This window comes from Marmota flaviventris, chromosome 11 (assembly GCF_047511675.1).
Source record: "Marmota flaviventris isolate mMarFla1 chromosome 11, mMarFla1.hap1, whole genome shotgun sequence".
Classification (NCBI taxonomy): Eukaryota; Metazoa; Chordata; class Mammalia; order Rodentia; family Sciuridae; genus Marmota; species Marmota flaviventris.
In genome coordinates this window covers 79,415,896-79,434,874 of record NC_092508.1, presented here as the reverse complement: position 1 = coordinate 79,434,874, position 18,979 = coordinate 79,415,896, and positions in this window count along the sequence as shown.

Sequence of the window (18,979 nt, the reverse complement as noted above, 5' to 3'; positions counted from 1 at the left end):
ATATGTGAACAAAAAAAGGAGGTTAACAGATCTGTTTACTTTCACCTTTCCTTTTCATTATATTTAATAATTCTGTTCAGGATAATGTAAATTGTTCAGAAAATTGTTTTCTTAGTTCCTGTTGGAATGTTACATAATTTTGTTTTTTTAGCCATTATTGCCAGAATTCCTATCTTCATCCTAGTGCTGGTGAAGACAAAGAGAAAACCAAACTACAGCTTCTTCGATAGCTATCACAGTAAACTGTATAAACTGATTCATCAATGAATAATAACTCAACAAGTAATGTTCAATCAAGGAGTCGATTTACTTTGGGAGCAAATGGACATATTGATAGATTCCTCTGCTTTGAACTGCTTACAGAACTTGCCTGGACTATGTATCACTTGTATTCATTATGAACTATCTGTTGGTGCAGCAAATTGTGGTAGTGCTGGTGTATCTTTGCTGATGGTATCACTGGTGGTACAATTTTTCCATAGGTGCCGTCAATTGGCTTGGTGTCGTGGCATTTCTGTATCCTCCTCCCTTCTGCTAGTGATGGTCTAAAATTTGAGGGCCAACAGAGGTGAGGCAAAGAACCTCAACCCCCCACTGGTGCAAAGGCCTATCCACAAGTATGGCTGTATGCTGGACCAGTAGTCAGTGATGGGTATGAGGGATTTTCCGGTATGTGGTTCCTGGAGGAGCTGCATGGCGTTCGGCAGAATTCCTGGGGAGCGTGTGTGGAGTGTGCTGGTGGGGTTCAGAAATAAAGTTTGTTCCTGCTTCAGTGGCTCGTGATTTGTGCCCAGCCAGACTGCAGCAAAGGAGTTTAGGATATACATGGTTAAAATGTTCTGTGAACTCAAGGAAGATATAAGAGAGCAAATACAGGCAGTGAAAGATCCACTTCCACAAGGAGCTACATAAATAAATACAGGAAGTAATCAGGAAGCAAAAGATCACCTCAACAGGGAGATAGAGATGCAAAAAAAAAAAAAAAAAAAAAAAAAAAAACCTGCCAGAAATCCTTGAAATGAAAGAAATAATAAATCAAAAGCTCAAATGAAAGCATCAGCAACAGAGTAGACCACTTGGAAGATAGGACATCAGACAATAAAGACAAAATATATAATCTTGAAAAGAACATAGACCATACAGTGATAAATATAAGAAACCATGAGGAAAACATTCAATAAATATGGAATAGTATTAAAAGACCAAATTTAAGAGTTATTTGGATAGAGGACAGTATAGAGGTCCAAATCAAAGGAATGAACACTCTATTCAATGAAATAATATGAGATAATTTTCCAAACATGATGAATGAATTGGAAATCCAAATTCAAGAAGCCTACAGGATGCCAAGTACACAAAATCACAACACATCAACATCAAGGCACATTATAATGAAAATAAGGAGAGAATTTTAAAAGCCACAAGAGAAAGGAATCAGGTTACATATAGGGGGAAATCTATTAGGATAACAGCAGATTTTTCAACATAGACCTTGAAAGCTAGAAGATCCTGGAACAACATATATCAAGCTCTGAAAAGAAAATGGGTGCCAACCAAAAACCTTGTATCCATCAAAATTAAGCTTTATATTTGAAGATGAAATAAATACCTTCCATGATAAACAAAAGTTAAAAGATTTATAGCTAGAAAACTGACATTACAAAACATGCTTGGAAAAATATTCCCTGAAGAGGAAACAAAAAACAACAATGCAAATCAGCAGAGGGAGGTAGTACCCTAAAGGGAAAACTAATCAAAGAAGAAAATCGAGTCAAGTTAAATAACAAAAATAAAAAAAATATGGCTGGGAATACAAACCATGTCTCAATAGTAACCCTGAATGTTAATGGCTTAAACTCACCAATCAAAAGACATAGACTAGTAGATTGGACTAAAAAAATACCCAACAATATGCTGCCTCCAGGAGATTCATCTGATAGGTAAACTGAAGATGAAAGTTGGAACAAATCATACCACTCACACAGACTATGGAAGCAAGCAGGAGTTTCTATCCTCATATCAAATAAAGTAGACTTCAAGCCAAAATTAGTCAAAAGGGATAAAGATGGACATTATATACTGTTCAAGGGAACAAAACACCAAAATTACATAGCAATCATAAATATATATGCCCCAAACAATGGTGCAGCTATGTTCATGGAACAAATTATTCTCAAGTTCAAGTGTCAAATTGATCACAACACAATAATCTTGGGTGACTTTAACACACCTTTCTCACCCCTGGATAGACCTTCAAAACAAAAGTGGAATAAAAAATCTATAGAACTCAATAATAAAATTAATAACTTAGACTTAACTGACATATATAGAATATTTCAACCTGCATCAAGTGGATACACTTTCTTCTCAGCAGCATGTGGATCCTTCTCTAAAATAGACCACATACTATACTACAAAGCAACTCTTAGCAAATACAAAAAAGTAGAGATACTACCATGTATTTTATCAGATCATAATGAAATGAAATTGGAAATCAATGACAAAATAAAAATTACCCCAACAACTGGAGACTAAACAATATGCTATTGAATGAACAAAGAGTTGCAGAAGACATCAAAGAGAAGACTAAAAAATTCTTAGAGATAAATGAGAACATAGACACAACATATCAAAATCTCTGGGACACTATGAAAGCAGTTCTAAGAGGAAAGTTCATTGCATGGAGTTCATTCCTTAAAAGAAGAAAAAGTTAACAAATAAATGACCTCACTTTACATCTCAAAGCCCTAGAAAAAGAAGGACAAATCAACAGCAAAAGCAGTAGAAGGCAAGAAATAATTAAAATCAGAGCTGAAATCAATTAAATCAAAACAAAAGAAACAATTGAAAAAATTGACAAAACAAAAAGTTGGTTCTTTGAAAAATTAAATAAAATTGACAGCCCCTTAGCTACACTAATGAAGAGGAGAGACAACTCAAATTACCAGCAAACGTGATGAAAAAGGTAATATCACAACAGACACTACAAAAATACAGAGGATAATTAGAAATTATTTTGAAAACTTATATTCCAATAAAATAGAAGATAGTGAAGGCTAGGACAAATTTCTAAAGTCATACAGCTTGCCCAGACTGAATCAGGAAGATATACACAATTTAAACAAACCAATATCAAGTGATGAAACAGAAGATGCCATCAGAAGCTTACCAACCAAGAAAAGCCCAGGACTGGATGGATACACAGCCGAGTTCTACAAGACCTTTAAAGAAGTACTAATACCAATACTATTCAATTTATTTCAGGAAATAGAAAAAGAGGCAGCACTTCCAAGCTCATTCTATGAGGCCAATATCACCCTGATTCCAAAACTAGGCAAAGACATATCAAAGAAAGAAAACTTTAGACTGATATCTCTAATGAACATAGATGCAAAAATTCTCAATAAAATTCTGGCAAATCGAATACAAAAACATATCAAAAAGATCATGCACCACGATCAAGTGGGATTCATCCCAGGTATGCAAGGTTGATTCAACACAAGGAAATCAATAAATATATTTCATAACATCAATAGACTCAAAGATAAGAATCATATGATCATCTCAATAGATGCAGAAAAAGCATTTGACAAAAATCTTAGTGTTCAAAACACTAGAAAATCTAGGGGTAACAGGAACATATCTCAACATCATAAAGGCTATCTACAGTAAGCCCCAGGCCAACATCATTCTAAAGGAGAAAAATTGAAGGCATTCCCTCTAAAAACTGCAACAAGACAGGGATGCCCTCTTTCACCACTTCTACATAGTCCTTGAAACACTGGCTAGAGCAATTAGACAGATGAAAGAAATTAAAGGATAGGAAAATAAGAACTTAAATTAGCACTATTTGCTGACAATATGATTCTATACCTAGAAGACCCAAAAAGCTCCACCAGAAAATTTCTAGAACTAGCAAACGAATTCAGCAAAGTAGCAGGTTATAAAATCAACACCCATAAATCAAAGGCACTTCTGTAGATCAATGACAAATCCTCTGAGAAGAAAATGAGGAAAACTACCCCATTTAAAATAGCCTCAAAAAAATTGGCAATCAACAAAAGAGGTGAAAGATCTATACAATGAAAACTATAGAACCCTAAAGAAAGAAATCAAAGAAGACCTTAGAAGATAGAAAGATCTACCTTGCTCTTGGATAGGCAGAATTAATATTATCAAAATGACCATACTTCCAAAAACATATACAGATTTAATGCAATTCTGATCAAAATCCCAATGGCATTACTCATAGAAATAAAAACAGCAATCATGAAATTCATCTGGAAAAACAATAGACCCAGAATAGCTAAATCAATCCTTACCAGGAAGAGTGAAGCAGGTGGCATCACTATAGCACACATTAAACTATACTACAGAGCAATAGTAACAAAAACAGCATGATATTGGTACCAAAACAGACTGGAAGACCAATGGTACAGAATAGAGGACACAGAGACTAACACACAAAATTACAATTATCTTATATTAGACAAAGGTGCCAAAAACATGCATTGGAGAAAAGATAGCCTCTTCAACAAATGGTACTGGGAAAACTGGAAATCCAATGCAACAAAATGAAATTAAACCCATATCTCTCACAATGCACAAAACTCAACTCAAAATGGATCAAGAACTTAGGAATACAAGCAGAGACCCTTGTCTAATTGATGAAAAAGGCTCTACCTATCCGAGATTTTATTAGCAGGACCGTAGCAGCCAGTCGCAGAAGAGAAGGGAGTCGAGAGAGAGAGAGAGAGAGAGAGAGAGAGAGAGAGAAGAGAGAGGGGGGAGAGAGAGGGGAGGGGGGAGAGAGAGGGGAGGGGGAAGAGAGAGGGGAGGGGGGAGAGAGAGGGAAGGGGGGTGAGAGAGAGGAGGGGGGAGAGAGAGGGGAGGGGGGAGAGAGAGGGGAGGGGGGTGAGAGAGGGGAGGGGGGGAGAGAGGGGAGGGGGGAGAGGGAGGAGAAGGGGGAGAAGAAGGAGAGAGAGTAAGAGTAAGAGAATGAATAGGAACATGGTATTGATATTTATGGGCTTAAAACAGGATGAGAAGGAGCAAGGCAAGTGGGCTGTTACTTCTTCATTGGCTGAGAGTTCGAGCCTCTTCAGGGATTGGAGGTGTGCCATTCAAAGTTTGCACCATTCACAGGGATTGGAGGTGATGGTTCGTGCTCCATTCAGTGCGTCATGGACCTGAGCTCCCGGAAGAGAAGCACTCCGGGTGCCATCTTTACCAATACTCCTGAGCTCCCAGAAGAGAAGCACTCCAGGCGCCATCTTTACCAACACTTAATAAGACTCGTATGTTGCAAGAATTAAAACCAAGAATCAATAAATGGATGGAATCAAACTAAAAAGTTTCTTCTCAGCAAAAGAAACAATCTGTGAGGTGAACAGAGAGCCTACATCTTGGGAGAAAATCTTTACCCCTCACACATCAGATAGAGCACTAATCTCTAGGGTATATAAAGAACTCAAAAAGCTAAGCATGGAAAAAGCAAATAACCCAATCAACAAATGGGCCAAGGACCTGAACACACTCTTCTCAGAAGAGGATTTATAATCAGTCAAGAAATATGTGAAAAAATGCTCATCATCTCTTGCAATCAGAGAAATGCAAATCAAAACTACTCTAAGATATCCTCTCACTCTAGTCAGAATGGCAGCTATTATGAAGACAAACAACAATAAGTGTTGGCAAGAATGTGGAGGAAAAGGCACACTCATATATTGCTGGTGGGACTGCAAATTGGTGCAGCCAATATGGAAAGCAGGATAGAGATTCCTTGGAAATCTAGAAATGGAACCACCTTTGACCCAGCTATTCCTCTCCTTGGACTATACCCAAAGGATTTAAAAACAACATACTACAAGGACACAGCCACATCAATGTTTATAGCAGCACAATTCACAATAGCTAAACTGTGGAGCCAATCTAGATGCCCTTCAATGGATGAACAGATAAGAAAAATGGAATTTTACTCAGCAATAAAAGAGAATAAAATCATGGCATTTGCAAGTAAATGAGTGGCCTTGGAGAAGATAATGCTAAGTGAAGTTAGCCAATCCCAAAAACACAAATGCTGAGTGTTTTCTCTGATATAAGGAGGCTGACTCATACTGGGGTAGGGAGGGGAAGCATGGGAGGAATAGATGAATTCTAGATAGGGAAGAGGGGTGAGAGGGAAAGGCTTAGGGAAATGACTTCAAGACTTAGGGCAATGACCATGGTTTCCTTAGTAATAATGGTGTAAATTCATGTGTTCTTATCTAGCTTTTCATATAATTATATCTAGTAAGCAAGAAAGATGCTTTGTTTAATGTACACAAGCATGATGCCTTCCCCCCTTGCTTCTAAGCATTCTCTCTGTTCATCAGCAAATAAGAGATAAGCTAATTATATGTAAAATACTGCAGGGTAGAATCATAAAATAGAAATGAAGCTGAAAAACTGGAACATGGAAATATTCAGTTTCTTCGGGCTACTGCATTCATCAATTGCTTATTCAACCTTAAGTCACAAATTATTTTCTCTAGTTCAGGAGGTCTGCAGTATGACTTTCAGACAACACATTCTAGAACTTGGAGAACAAATCCCTGTGTCTCTTCCCAAGGTTTTTTACTTACATTTTTATCTGCACCACTTAGCTTTGCATCAACCAAAAAAAAAAAAAAATCTTATGTCTTTATTCAAAATATAGGTATAAAAATTAAAAATAGCATGAAAAATTAAGTCGATATTGTCATAAATAGAAGTGGAAACAAGCACCATCCTCTATGGAGAATTAACACATTCTCAGCTGCTCTCATTCTGAGGCAGCTTTGTTGTAATTTGGCAAGACTTAGGAATGTGGGAGTTTTTTTTTCAGATGGCCCAAGAATGATTTTTATTTGGGGTAGGACAATAATTGCTGGCCAGAGAATTAAAGCTCACAAGATAATTAAATAATCCAAAGGAACAAAGTGGACTTTGCAGGCTGTCTTATCGCTTCTGATTAGGTTCCTTTGCAGAGAATCCACGTTACTCAATGGTTTTATTATACTGTCTTGCTGTGAAAAACATTCACGCTAAAATCTATGTGGACTTTTCATCCAAAATATAAAAACTTACAAGAAGTAAATTATAATACTGTTTCCAAATCTTCCAGATTAGCTATACTGGGAAAAATATGTATTCTCTTAATTTCTATAGATTGAGTCTGTGAATCTAAATTGCAAATAACATGGGGATGTATTTATATAATTTCCTATTAGATTAAAAGAAAATGTGATCAGGATTCCAAGATTGTATACATATGTAGAAACTTAGATATTTTCTATTTCAAATATTATGATTTACCTATAGATGTTCTCTTATTAATTCCAATTTTATAAATTTTAATTGTTCTTGAATCCTAGAGTCAAGTTAAAATTATTTTTCTTCCTTGAAAACAGATTTGAAATTGTGGCATAGAAACTCCAGTGACCAATAAATGTCACTGTAGCAACCAAAACAAAAAGCTTTGAAATTGAAATCTGCTAGCAAAAATCTTTTTTGGAATCCCTAATTGAAAATATCTCTAGAAATAATTTTTCCAGGTCATTTAGGTAATCAAACAAGGTCTACAATGGAAAAATGAAAAAAAAAAAGTGAGATACGAATCATTACCATTAATGGTTTGAATAAGTCCAACATGATAAAGATTGAAAATAGTTCATCAATATTTTCTGCATTATAATCATCATCCTATTGAAACTGGGTTCACAGATGTGGACAGTAACAACAGACCACTGATATCTATATCTAAAGAGAGAGAGAAAGAGAGAGAGAGAGAATGTTTATATTATTTCATTTTTAAGCCACTCGAAAACTATGTATTCAAAGAAATCTCAAAGACATGAATTTTTAATAAGAATGAGTCTTTCCTAGGGCACCTGAGGTCAACTACTACTTTCCTTCATGGGGTAAGTGCCAGGTCTGGGCATAGTTAAGTAGAGTATCATGCCTGCAATAGGTCAGGGGGAGGATGAGGGTTGCTACGTCGTGGTAAGGAGAAAGTAACAAAGCTTTTAACAGTCACAGAAGTGTGCTGAAAGTGGTATCTGGACTAGGAGCATATGTAGAAATAGTTCCTTCCCACCGCCATTGATTCTCCTCCATTGATTCTCCACAACAAGTCTGTGTTGATCCAGAATACAGAGCTGGGCTGGAGAGCCAAAGACTTCTCACAGTAGTAGTGATTCTCAGAGCCCAAAGTTCCACTGGAGAGACACCTGTAATACACACAGGACAGATCTGATCTCAAGATATTTGGCATAAGAGGTAGACAGAACTTAGTAAAGTGACAATCCAGCCTCAGACCTAGCTCAATTCCTGATTGGATCAAAGGGATCTCTCTATAGCTGTCCAACAAAGGAAATGATAGCATCTCTATGGGAGAAAGAAGATTTATTCTACTCAATGTCCTTTAAATACAGTATTTGCCATAAAATAGAGGATAATAAGACCATATGCAAATAAATTGGAGAAGACCTATAATCAAGATTTTAAAATAATAGCCAAAAGTAGCAAATTTCACAATGGGATTTACAAGGGATTTAAGGAAATCATAAAATTATAAATAATTTAAAGGAAAATATGGGAAATTTCAGCAGAGAAAAACTCTAAATAAAAAGAACCAAGTGAATATTCTAGAAATGATAACTCTAATATCTGATATAAGTATTTCTTGCACATTCTTAAGTTACTCAATTCAAGGAAGAATCAGAGAACTTACAGACAGGTCAATAGAAGTAGTGAAACTGTGTTTAAAAATGAAAAGAAAGCTTTAGAGCTATGTGAGACAATAGCAAATGGTCTAATATATGCATATTCAGAATCAGAGGCAGAGAGAAGAGAGAGAATCAGGCCATTTTATTCAGAATTTACGAATGTGCTTTTTTTTTTCATTTGTTTTTTATTTACTTCCACAATAATAGTTTACTAGACCAAAGGAATCCATGCTTTTTAAACTTACCCTAATAGCAAATAATTCAAATGCACATATGTGTGTGTGTGTGTGTGTGTTTAAAAAAAATTTATACATGAGGTACAGTACTAAATATTATCTACATGGTTAATCATACAAAAAGTCAATTTAAAAAAGTTGATAGAAGAATGAATAGAATTTCTAATACATTTTTCCTACATATTATAGAGTCTATCCTACTATGAATCCTCCACATTAGGGGAAAGTTCATAAACTTGGTGCCCAACAGAATTCACCTGAAAAGATTATTACCAAGTAGGACTGATGAAGTCTCACCTGAATTTTTAAAATTAGAATCTACCACTCACATGTCTTGCTTCCTTTACCCAGATGAGTACCAAACTTTAGAAATAGCTATACTAGGTCACTAATTAGCAAATCTGTTAGCCAACAGTGCCAGGCTGGCTGAATAAAAATCATATAAGATGCTTCCCAGTGTCAAGTCTTATTTCCTAGCTCCCGGAGAGTCAAACTCTTTAGGTTACTAGAGGCCTAGAAATCTGATTTATTAGCAAACATCCTAAGTTATTCTGTGCACATTCAGTTAGGAAACACTGAAGATCTGCTGAACTCAAGGTGTGATACCATTAACTCATTAATTTTTGCATGTATTTTTATATGACTATCAGGAGGCTCTCTGCAGAAGCAATGATGAAATATTTAATTCCTAGGAGGAACCCTGCAACTACCATCAATTTTTCAACTATTCAATTCATTTTAACTTATTTTTGCCTTTCTCTCCATGTTCTACATTGCCAGAAGTATTTCTTATTCCTTTTCTATACCCCACAGAACTTTTTCATGAGGCTGGCATGGTGTTCATGAAAAACTGCTCCTCAGATGTCTCTGTGGGAGCATTCTTGATTGATGGCTGCAGCTGTGGCCATGACTTGCTCCTCAAGTCCAGCACCATTTTTGTTCTGTTGCCATGCTTTTTTCAGGCCGTTCCAGCCAGTAACTGAGTGTAGCAAAAGCACAAAAGTAGACCCATTCCTGCCAGAGTTTGTCCTTCTCCAGGAAGTGATCTTAGTTCAAGTACTCCCTGTCAGTCGGCCAAACTTACCTTGGAAATGTGCTCATCAGAGTTTCTTACTGAGTCCTTCCTTCCCTCTCTCCATTCCCAGGGTCAGACCTTCATCAAAGTCTAAAGTCTCTCCCTTCTCCTTTATTTCCTTCCTTGCCCTGTAAACAATCTCTTTCATGTCTAACCCCACTTGATGCTATATTTCACAAAATTCGAGATGTTTTCAGTTTACTATATTGTCTCTCTCTGCTGTTCACATAATGCAAATACACCTGTGACCAGCTCTCTGACCACATACTGTGATGTCTGCTTATCTATATCATTCTTCTACACCATCCTTTAAAAACAAACAAACAAACAAAATTGGACCAGTTCTCCACATTTGAAATACCCTCCATACCTATATATTATTACCAATTGATATACTCAATGTTTCTCTGCAGACAATTTTCAAAATGGTGCTTGGAAGGCAGTTAACTTAATCTTTTTTGCTAGCAGTCTCACTATATTCTCTGGAAGAAATCCCAAACCTGGCTGATTCCATCCCAGAATCATTAGCCTGAACACAAAAATTTTCCAACTTAAAAAATGCTTGCCTGGTGTGGGGGTGCATGCCAGTAATACCAGCTGCTCAAGAGGCTGGGGCAGGAGCATCTCAAATTTAAAGCCAACTTCAGCAACTTATTGAGGCCCTAAGCAACTTAGTGAGAACTTGTTTCAAAATAAAAATAAAAGGGGGAAGGGTGCTGTGGATGGGGCTCAGTGGTTAAGCACTTCTGGTTCAATCCCTGGAACCAAAAAAAACCCTGCTTATTTTACCTAGTATATCAAGAGAATAAGATCTTGAATCTTTCTGGATTTGTAGAATCAGAAGAGACTGCTTCTAGCAGATTGGGTCCTGGTACATTTTCTAGAATAATCCTTCCTCTACGATTCTGAAGTTCTTACCAAATTCCTTGTTTCCAGGTATAAATACACTTTTAAAAAAATGTGTCTTGAGTTCATTCTAATTGACTTGATAATGAGTGCCCATCACATGGGGTCCATGATATCAAAGTCTCCACACCAATCTTGGCAGAAAACAATGGTGGTAAAACCTGGACAATCAGAGTTCCAAGTCTCATTCAGATGCCTCCAGGCACTCTCATCAGACAAATCCACAGGCTTGTGGCACACAAAAAGTTTTATTACTATGACAGTCTTTATTTGATCTGGTTTATCAAAGGAAGAGTCTGAACTTAACTTTGAATTTGACCCAGTTTACCATTCTGAAATTGTAGTCCAGGATCCCCTTAGAGTTCCAACTACCTATTAGAGGGTCTGTGAGGTCAAAATTATTTCCCTAATAGTTCTAAGTTATTACTTTCTCTTTCACTCTTCCCAAAGGTGAAATGGTCTGGAGCAGAGATCCCCAAACTTTAGTAGGCTTTTTACCAATTCCTCAAGGGCTCTTTGAAACACAGTTTATAAGGCCTTTCTTTCCTCAACAGTTTCTGATTAAGTAGGTCTTCAATTGACTGTGGTTTTAAAAACTCCCCAAGGTATTTAAGCATTCAGCCATGGCTGAGAACCAGTATTTGGTACTCTCTCTGACTTTCAAATGATGGGGCAGTACTTCTAACTATTCTACCTTTCTGTTGTCCTTTACTCTTTTTGCATCTTGAGCTTTGGTGTGAGTCCCTCCATGGGATACAATCCAACTGTATAAGCAGCCCAAAACTCTCCTCGTTCTTCTACCTCCCAACCCCTCCCCAACTGCAGCATCCACCTCACCTCATGATGATTGGTGTGTAGGCATCTGATCCATCAAGTATGGAAACCAAAAATAAGACAAGAAAAAAAAAATCAAGAATAAGAATCTCTGAAATTAGTAGTTACTGAGCACAGGTACAAGCTGGGTTTTATTTCTATAAGAAGTCTCATATCCTTAAAGAAAAAAAAACATAATCCATGTGTTTTGAGTTAGTTTTTGTTGTATTGATGTTTGGTTTTTCTTATGCTTACTTGACTTTGATACCTATAACTTGCAGTCAAAGGATAAAGATACTTGCCCAAGGCACACACAGAAAGTTAGGGCCAAAGATAGCACTGAAAACTGTTCACTGGATCCTCCTTTTACTCTGCACAACCTCTCCCAAGTATGAGTTTGACTTATCTAACACCCAGAGGCACAATAGTAGCTTCTCTGTTCTATGTTGTAAGGCATTTGTACATGTAACTCTTAAGCCAGACCTTGTAAGAATGAATTGGAATTTCCAGTAATTATTTAGCCACTGCTAACCTATTGAATTAAACAGTATGTTTGGACTTGGCAGGCATACCTCTCTAGAATTTGTCCTTCATGGTTTCCAACCCTCCTTGAGAAAGGTCAAGTGCACTAATGGCTTTCTTTCACTCTTTGTCAGTTAAGCATGAAAGTCTCACTGGAGGAAGAGTCCCTGACCTATTTAATAGTATTCCAATTGCACTATTAATGTCTGTAGAATCCACAAGTTGGCCACAATCCTTGCTGAACCACAGCTCAGGCACATGCCTTGACTTTTATGGCACTTGACTAATGATGTTGCATTGAGTGGGTTTTTAAAATTCTGGTCTTGTACTGATTTTTTTCCCCTTCATGTGAAAGGTATTTTTTTCCACCTGTCTACAAGTAGTGGTGCAAGAAGCATGGGGAAAGATAAGGGTAATTCTTTCTGTCTGTACTTTTTTCCTATCTTGAAACATGACCTATTCTTTGAGTAGTTGGACATGCTCGAAGGACCTCGTCACAACTCTCTATTGCTGGAGCTATCTGTCTTCTGGAAACTTGACTCTCACTAGAAAAATGAATGAATCTATAAAGATAACAGTCACCTTCATTAAGTCTTCAGATACAATTTCAACAGTGCTTAGTAATGGGAGTTTAACAAAACCCCATGCAGAGAGATTTGGAAATGAGTAAGATGTACATGGCTCCCCCAATTACATGCCCCACACACAGAAAGTGCAATAGAGATTTTTTTTTTCAAATTTTTTTTTCCTCCAGGACGGTAAACTTTACTAGAGTAAATCAAAATATTGGACATTTTGTGCAGGTTGTAGGTTGTAGGTTATTTAGATAATTGGAGGCTTTCCAGGGAGGGGGACCTTGAATTTCAAAGATGATATTGTAAAATTAACCACAGGAGGTGTTTCTCGTTCTACAGAAGAAAAAATTTAAGGAGACTCTAGTAAAGGATATGGCTTGGAAACATTAAAAAAAAAGTTACATACAAAAAATAAATTTACTCTAATGTAAAAGTTTTGCTTAATTAAACTTATTTTCTTTTTAGCTTTATTCTGTTTAAAAACATTAGAAGATTTTGATTATATTCCAGCAAAGAGAATAATAACTGCACCTTCTAGTGATTGTGCTATGTGGCCAGGGTCTCTTCTAGACTTCTTCATATGTCATTGTATTTAATCATCACAACCACCCTTCAAGGTTGTTGTTTTTATTATCCCAGTTTGTATTAGTTATCTATTTCTGTGTATCCAATTAACTCCAAATTTGGCAACTCAAAGCAATAAACATTTATCATCTCCAAGTTTCTGTCTATTAGGAAAGCCAGGCACATTTGAGCTTGGTGTCTCAGGCAGGTGTTCCTGGTTACTAGTCAGCCTCAGGAAATCTGCTTCGTGCTTACTTGAGGGGCTGTTGGCTTGGGACATGGGTTTTTTGCCACATGTGTCTGTTTATAGGGCTTCTTCAGTATGGCATCTTGCTCCCCTCTGCTGCCCGCCACTCAGAGCAAGAGTTTGAGAAGGAATAATAATGGGTCTCCAAGAAGAAAGCTCTGATCCTTGTTTCACCTAACGTTGAGTGTGATCTTCTGTCTCATTTGCCATATTCTGTGTATGAGAAGGAAATCACTCACTCCAGCTCATACTAACGAGAGGGAATTAATTACACAAGTATGTGATTATGGAGCTGACAATCACAGAGTTTTTATTATTTTAAGATTTGAGAAAACTGAGATTTAGAGAGGATAACTAACTTGCCCCAGGTCATTTGGCTACCCCATATTGAAACAGGGATTCATTTTCAGTCTGTTGGAGTCCAAAGATCAAGTTCTTAATTGACATACAATAGAAAAAAAAATCATTCTAAGAAATAAACCTCTTTTTTTCCTGAACCCTTTTGATGACCATTTCCCCTCTTATAGAGAAAAACTTAAAACCAACTGGCATCTAGTGTAGTATGCTCAGTGTTGGTTAATTTTTTTATACAGTTCAGTATTTCAGTATCTAGTTTCTCAAGCCTGTCACTCTTTCATGTTTGTATAGGGGTCGATAAAATAAGAAATGACTGAAACACATTTTGGAATGTTTTATGGGCTGGAGTTCTCAGAAGTGTTTATTTGGTTTAGGGTTAATGTCAAAGAAAAAAATTGCCATTTTGTACAGTCAGCTTTTTAGGAAATGATTACAAACACCCGGCTATGCCCTGTTATTCCACTAAATTGGAAAGTTGAAGTTTCTTCTTTTATCTTGGAAAGAAAGCAGATGCAGGACTTGTTAAGGCCTTGGAACTGTAGTCAGTTATTCCCTACAGAGAACTGATATCCTGTTATTTCTTACTTAGGTTGAAATCCTTGCCACAGTTGAATGGTAAATGCCTCCAGAAAGTAAGTAAAGAAAAAAATGGACGTAGCTCAGTGCTAGAGGTTTGCCTAGCCTGTGTGAGGCCCTGGTTTAATCCCCAGTACCATTTTTATAAAAGAAGAAGAAGAAGGGGGTGAGAAAGAGAACCATGACTAGGTTTCTGTAGAGGCAAGTTCTATCACAATGCAGAAACTGGAACAATGTATACCAACAAGGGGAAAATACGAGAGGCTTTCTAACAACTGCATTATCAGTTCAATCGGCCCCTCCACAAAACCATATGGCCTGTGTCCCAGCCAGCACAGAAGGATTATCCAACTGTCACCCCTCTCCCAGCTGAACATCATGTGGTTGAACTACTACATCACGGTTTTTTTTGTTTGTTTGTTTGTTTGTTTTTTAAGAGAGAGTGAGAGAGAGAGAGAGAGAGAGAGAGAGAGAGAGAGAGAGAATTTTAATATTTATTTTTTTAGTTTTTGGCAGACACAACATCTTTGTTTGTATGTGGTGCTGAGGATCGAACCCGGGCCACACACATGCCAGGCGAGCGTGCTACCGCTTGAGCCACATCCCCAGCCCCACGGTTTTTGTTTTTATGGATTGTTCCTGAGAAGAAAACCTTGGCATAACCTACACTCTTAAGATACTCACCTCCATTTCTTTAACACCTAACACATGACCAGTTCTTAATCAATGTTTGTGAATTTCCTGCATATTTATGAACACATGGATAGTTTGTGCTTTGGATTTTCATCTTTACATTGATTGGAACCAGCTGGTAATGTAAGTGACAAAATTCTCAGAGACAGGTTGCTTGTTCACAATATTCTTCATTTAGCAAAAGCAGAAAAGGGCATAAATTTTCTAGACAATTATTTCTTATGGGATTTCCAGATTCCTGGCATCTAAACTTTGAGAGTTATTTTCAAAACTGGACTTTTGCTTTTCATTCATCTAAGAGGCTATTAGAAAAAAAGTAATTTGTTGTTCTGGAGAACAGTTTCACCATACCAGTTAGATAAAAACATTGCATACTTGTGACTATTGGCATCTAATAGTCCTCATGTACCATGGAAATGGCAATGGAGGAAAAATTTACTTTTCTTTAGAGGCTGATATTAATATTAGTGAAGAGTCATGTACAGTGGTGCATGTGTAAAATCTCAGAAACTCAGGAGGCTAAGGCAGGGGGATTGCAAGTCTGAGGGCGGCCTTAAATTGAGAGAGCCTCAGCAAATTAGCAAGACTCTGTCTTGAAATATAAAACAAAAAGAACTGGAGATCAGCTTAGTGGTAGAGTACCCCTGTGTTTAACACCCATACAAAATGTACATATAAATATATACATATATATTATATATGTTTTATATATATATATATATATATATATATATATATATATATATATATATACAGATATCAGAAAAGAGTTTTACGTAGTTGTACCTCATTATAATCCTCAATTCTGATTCCAACAAATTGCTATACCTAATACACTAAGTATAATTACTTGAAAAAATTATCATTTATACTCAGTACATTTCCAAGTAACCATTTGTCATTATTCTATGGAAAAATGAAAAATGACCTTTTGTAGGGATTGCATAGCAAATGATTACCATGTAAAAATAAACAAAAAAAAAACCTGAATAGTTCCACTGGCTGCAAACATTTTTAATATAAATAGACATGTCTTCACATAATCATTTAATTTTAAATTAAAGGGAAGATCATATTGAATTTGTACAATATAATTAGATTGGACCTGGTACCACCAGGGGTTGGAGCCAAAGTTTGTCTCTTCTCAATGTAGCCTTGTTCTATTTTTGTTTTGTTTGTTTTTGAGCTCCTTGGGAGGAGAGGAAGTTGAGACAGCTGAGATTTGAACCAGCAGGAAGACAATGGCGGGGTGTGAAACACAGGGGAGGCAGAGGTCAGGTTTGCTCACCCCTAACCTTGGCTGTGCCTCTGCTCGGTTCACCATCCATCAATGTGTGGACCGTGCCCCCAACACATGCCCCTTCACTTACTTTGATTTCAAACACCCAGTCTCACCACAGTCACCAAAAAGGAGAATAAATAACTAGCATTATGAAGTTCTGAATGCTTGTCTCATTTCTAATTTAATCTTTCTTATTTTAAAATTTTTTTTAGTTGTACATGACAGTAGAGTATATTTTGACATATTTATACAAATATGGAGTATATCTAATTCCAATTAGGATCCACGTCTTGTGGTTCTACATGTTGGTGAGATTCACTGTGGTGTATTCATATATGTACATAGAAAAGTTATGCCAGATTCATTCATTCATTCCACTCTCTTTCCTATTCCTGTCCCCACCTCCCTTCCCTTCATTCCCTTTGTCTAACCCAATGAACTTCTATTCTTCCCCTCCCCCTGCCTCATTGTGTGTTAGCATCCACATATCAGACAGACCATTTGACCTTTGATTTCTGGGATTGGCTTATTTTGCTTAGTATAATAGTGTCCAGATCCATCCATTTACCAGCAAAAGCCATTAAGTCATTCTTTCTTATGGCTGGCTAATATTTTATTGTGAGTTTAGACTACATTTTCTTTATCCATTCATCTGTTGAAGGACCTAGGTTGGTTCTATTGCTTAGCTATTGTGAATTGAGCTGCCCTAAACATTGATGTGGCTGCATCACCATAATATGCTGATTTTAAGACCTTTGGGTGTATTCTACCAAAGAGTAGAATAACTGAGTCAAAAGATGGTTCCATTTCAAGTTTTCTGAGGAATCTCCATACTGCTTTCTAGAGTGGTTTTATCAATTTGTATTCCCACCAGCAATGTATGAATGTACCCTTTTCCCCACATCCTCGCCAACATTTATTGTTACTTGTATTCTTAATAATTGCCATTCTGACTGGAGTGAGATGAAATCTCAGTGTAGTTTTAATTACAATCCCAGAATATATGTGGTAGTATTTTCCCATTTTTCAAAGAAGAATAGTGAGACTTTAGGGTCAAGTAATATGCCTAACTTTGTGGTCATAGTATGTGATTCAGTTGAAACTAACACTTGAGTCTTTCTGACTCCACACCTATCTTCTATACCATTGGTCACTTAATTTTTGAGCTGATCAATAGGGGCTTTGGATGTCATTTATGGATCACAATGACTATAACTTGTCAAAGGGGAATCAAAGATGTGATTTTGGGTTTATTAGCAATATGCTTTAGTCAAACCACAAATTTTTATTTACCTAATCATGCAATGTAAAAGAAGTACGTGGCTTTCAAGGGAAGTTAACTAAATGACATGCCACCTACAGAAGTGTTTAAACGTTCTTTAAGAGTTGCCTTTTTTCATACTTTAATTTTACTCATGAACATTTACAACTAGATTCTTTAAGATATAAATGAAGTAATTTTAATTATATCATAATATTTCCTAATCAAATATCCTTAAAAATAGCATTTCTGTCATAAATAAATCTTACCATCAACTATTTCATGAAATTTACAAAACAAACAGTATACTTTAAATCCCCTGAATAAATTTTATTGTTTCTTACTTTTTGGGTTAAATAGTACAGGTAACATTTCCATAAGTACAAAGTTTTTTTAGATTAATTCTGTTTTGTTTTAAGCATTTGCTCCATGGGTCTGATCATTAAGCCGTGAATGAAACCAGAAACCTTGCCTTATGGCTTTAGTTACTGTTAAAAGTGCAACAGTATTTCCTACTTTACAAAATCTGTCACATGGTTGAACACATGCAGCAGAACTCCCATGACTTAACACCGCAACACGGCATGTTCCTTTCATTCATTAAACTGATTTCACATTGTTTTAAAGAACAAGCTTAGACATGAAAGACAAATGTTATATTTCTATATGTAGATATTGTTTTAACCCTCTGATGCTTCCGGCCAAGATTCAGATTCTTGGCGCTGGCGTCCAGGCTGCTCTCATATAAACTTGTTTCAGAACATGTGCTCTGCATTTGTTTCCTGGGATGCAAATGGCTTGGGCATGTGCCGACTAACACTCTTAACACCAGAGGGATTTAGTAAGATTCATACAGTTTGGCAAGCACGTCGCTATGATATTTGGGTAAAGATCATAAAATAATGCCTTTTTTTTTTATCCTTCTTAACTTCTCAAAATTGGACAGCTTTTTCAGATGTGGAAAACAATTTTATTAAGATACTGAACCAACCTTTACATTAAAATGAACATTTATAAATTAATCGAGCTCAGGTAATATCTTTATGATTAATCTGAGGGCAAATTTTCACATCTAAGTTAGTATATTAATTGAAGGGGACCAGCCTTGTGCCCATAAGGGGGACT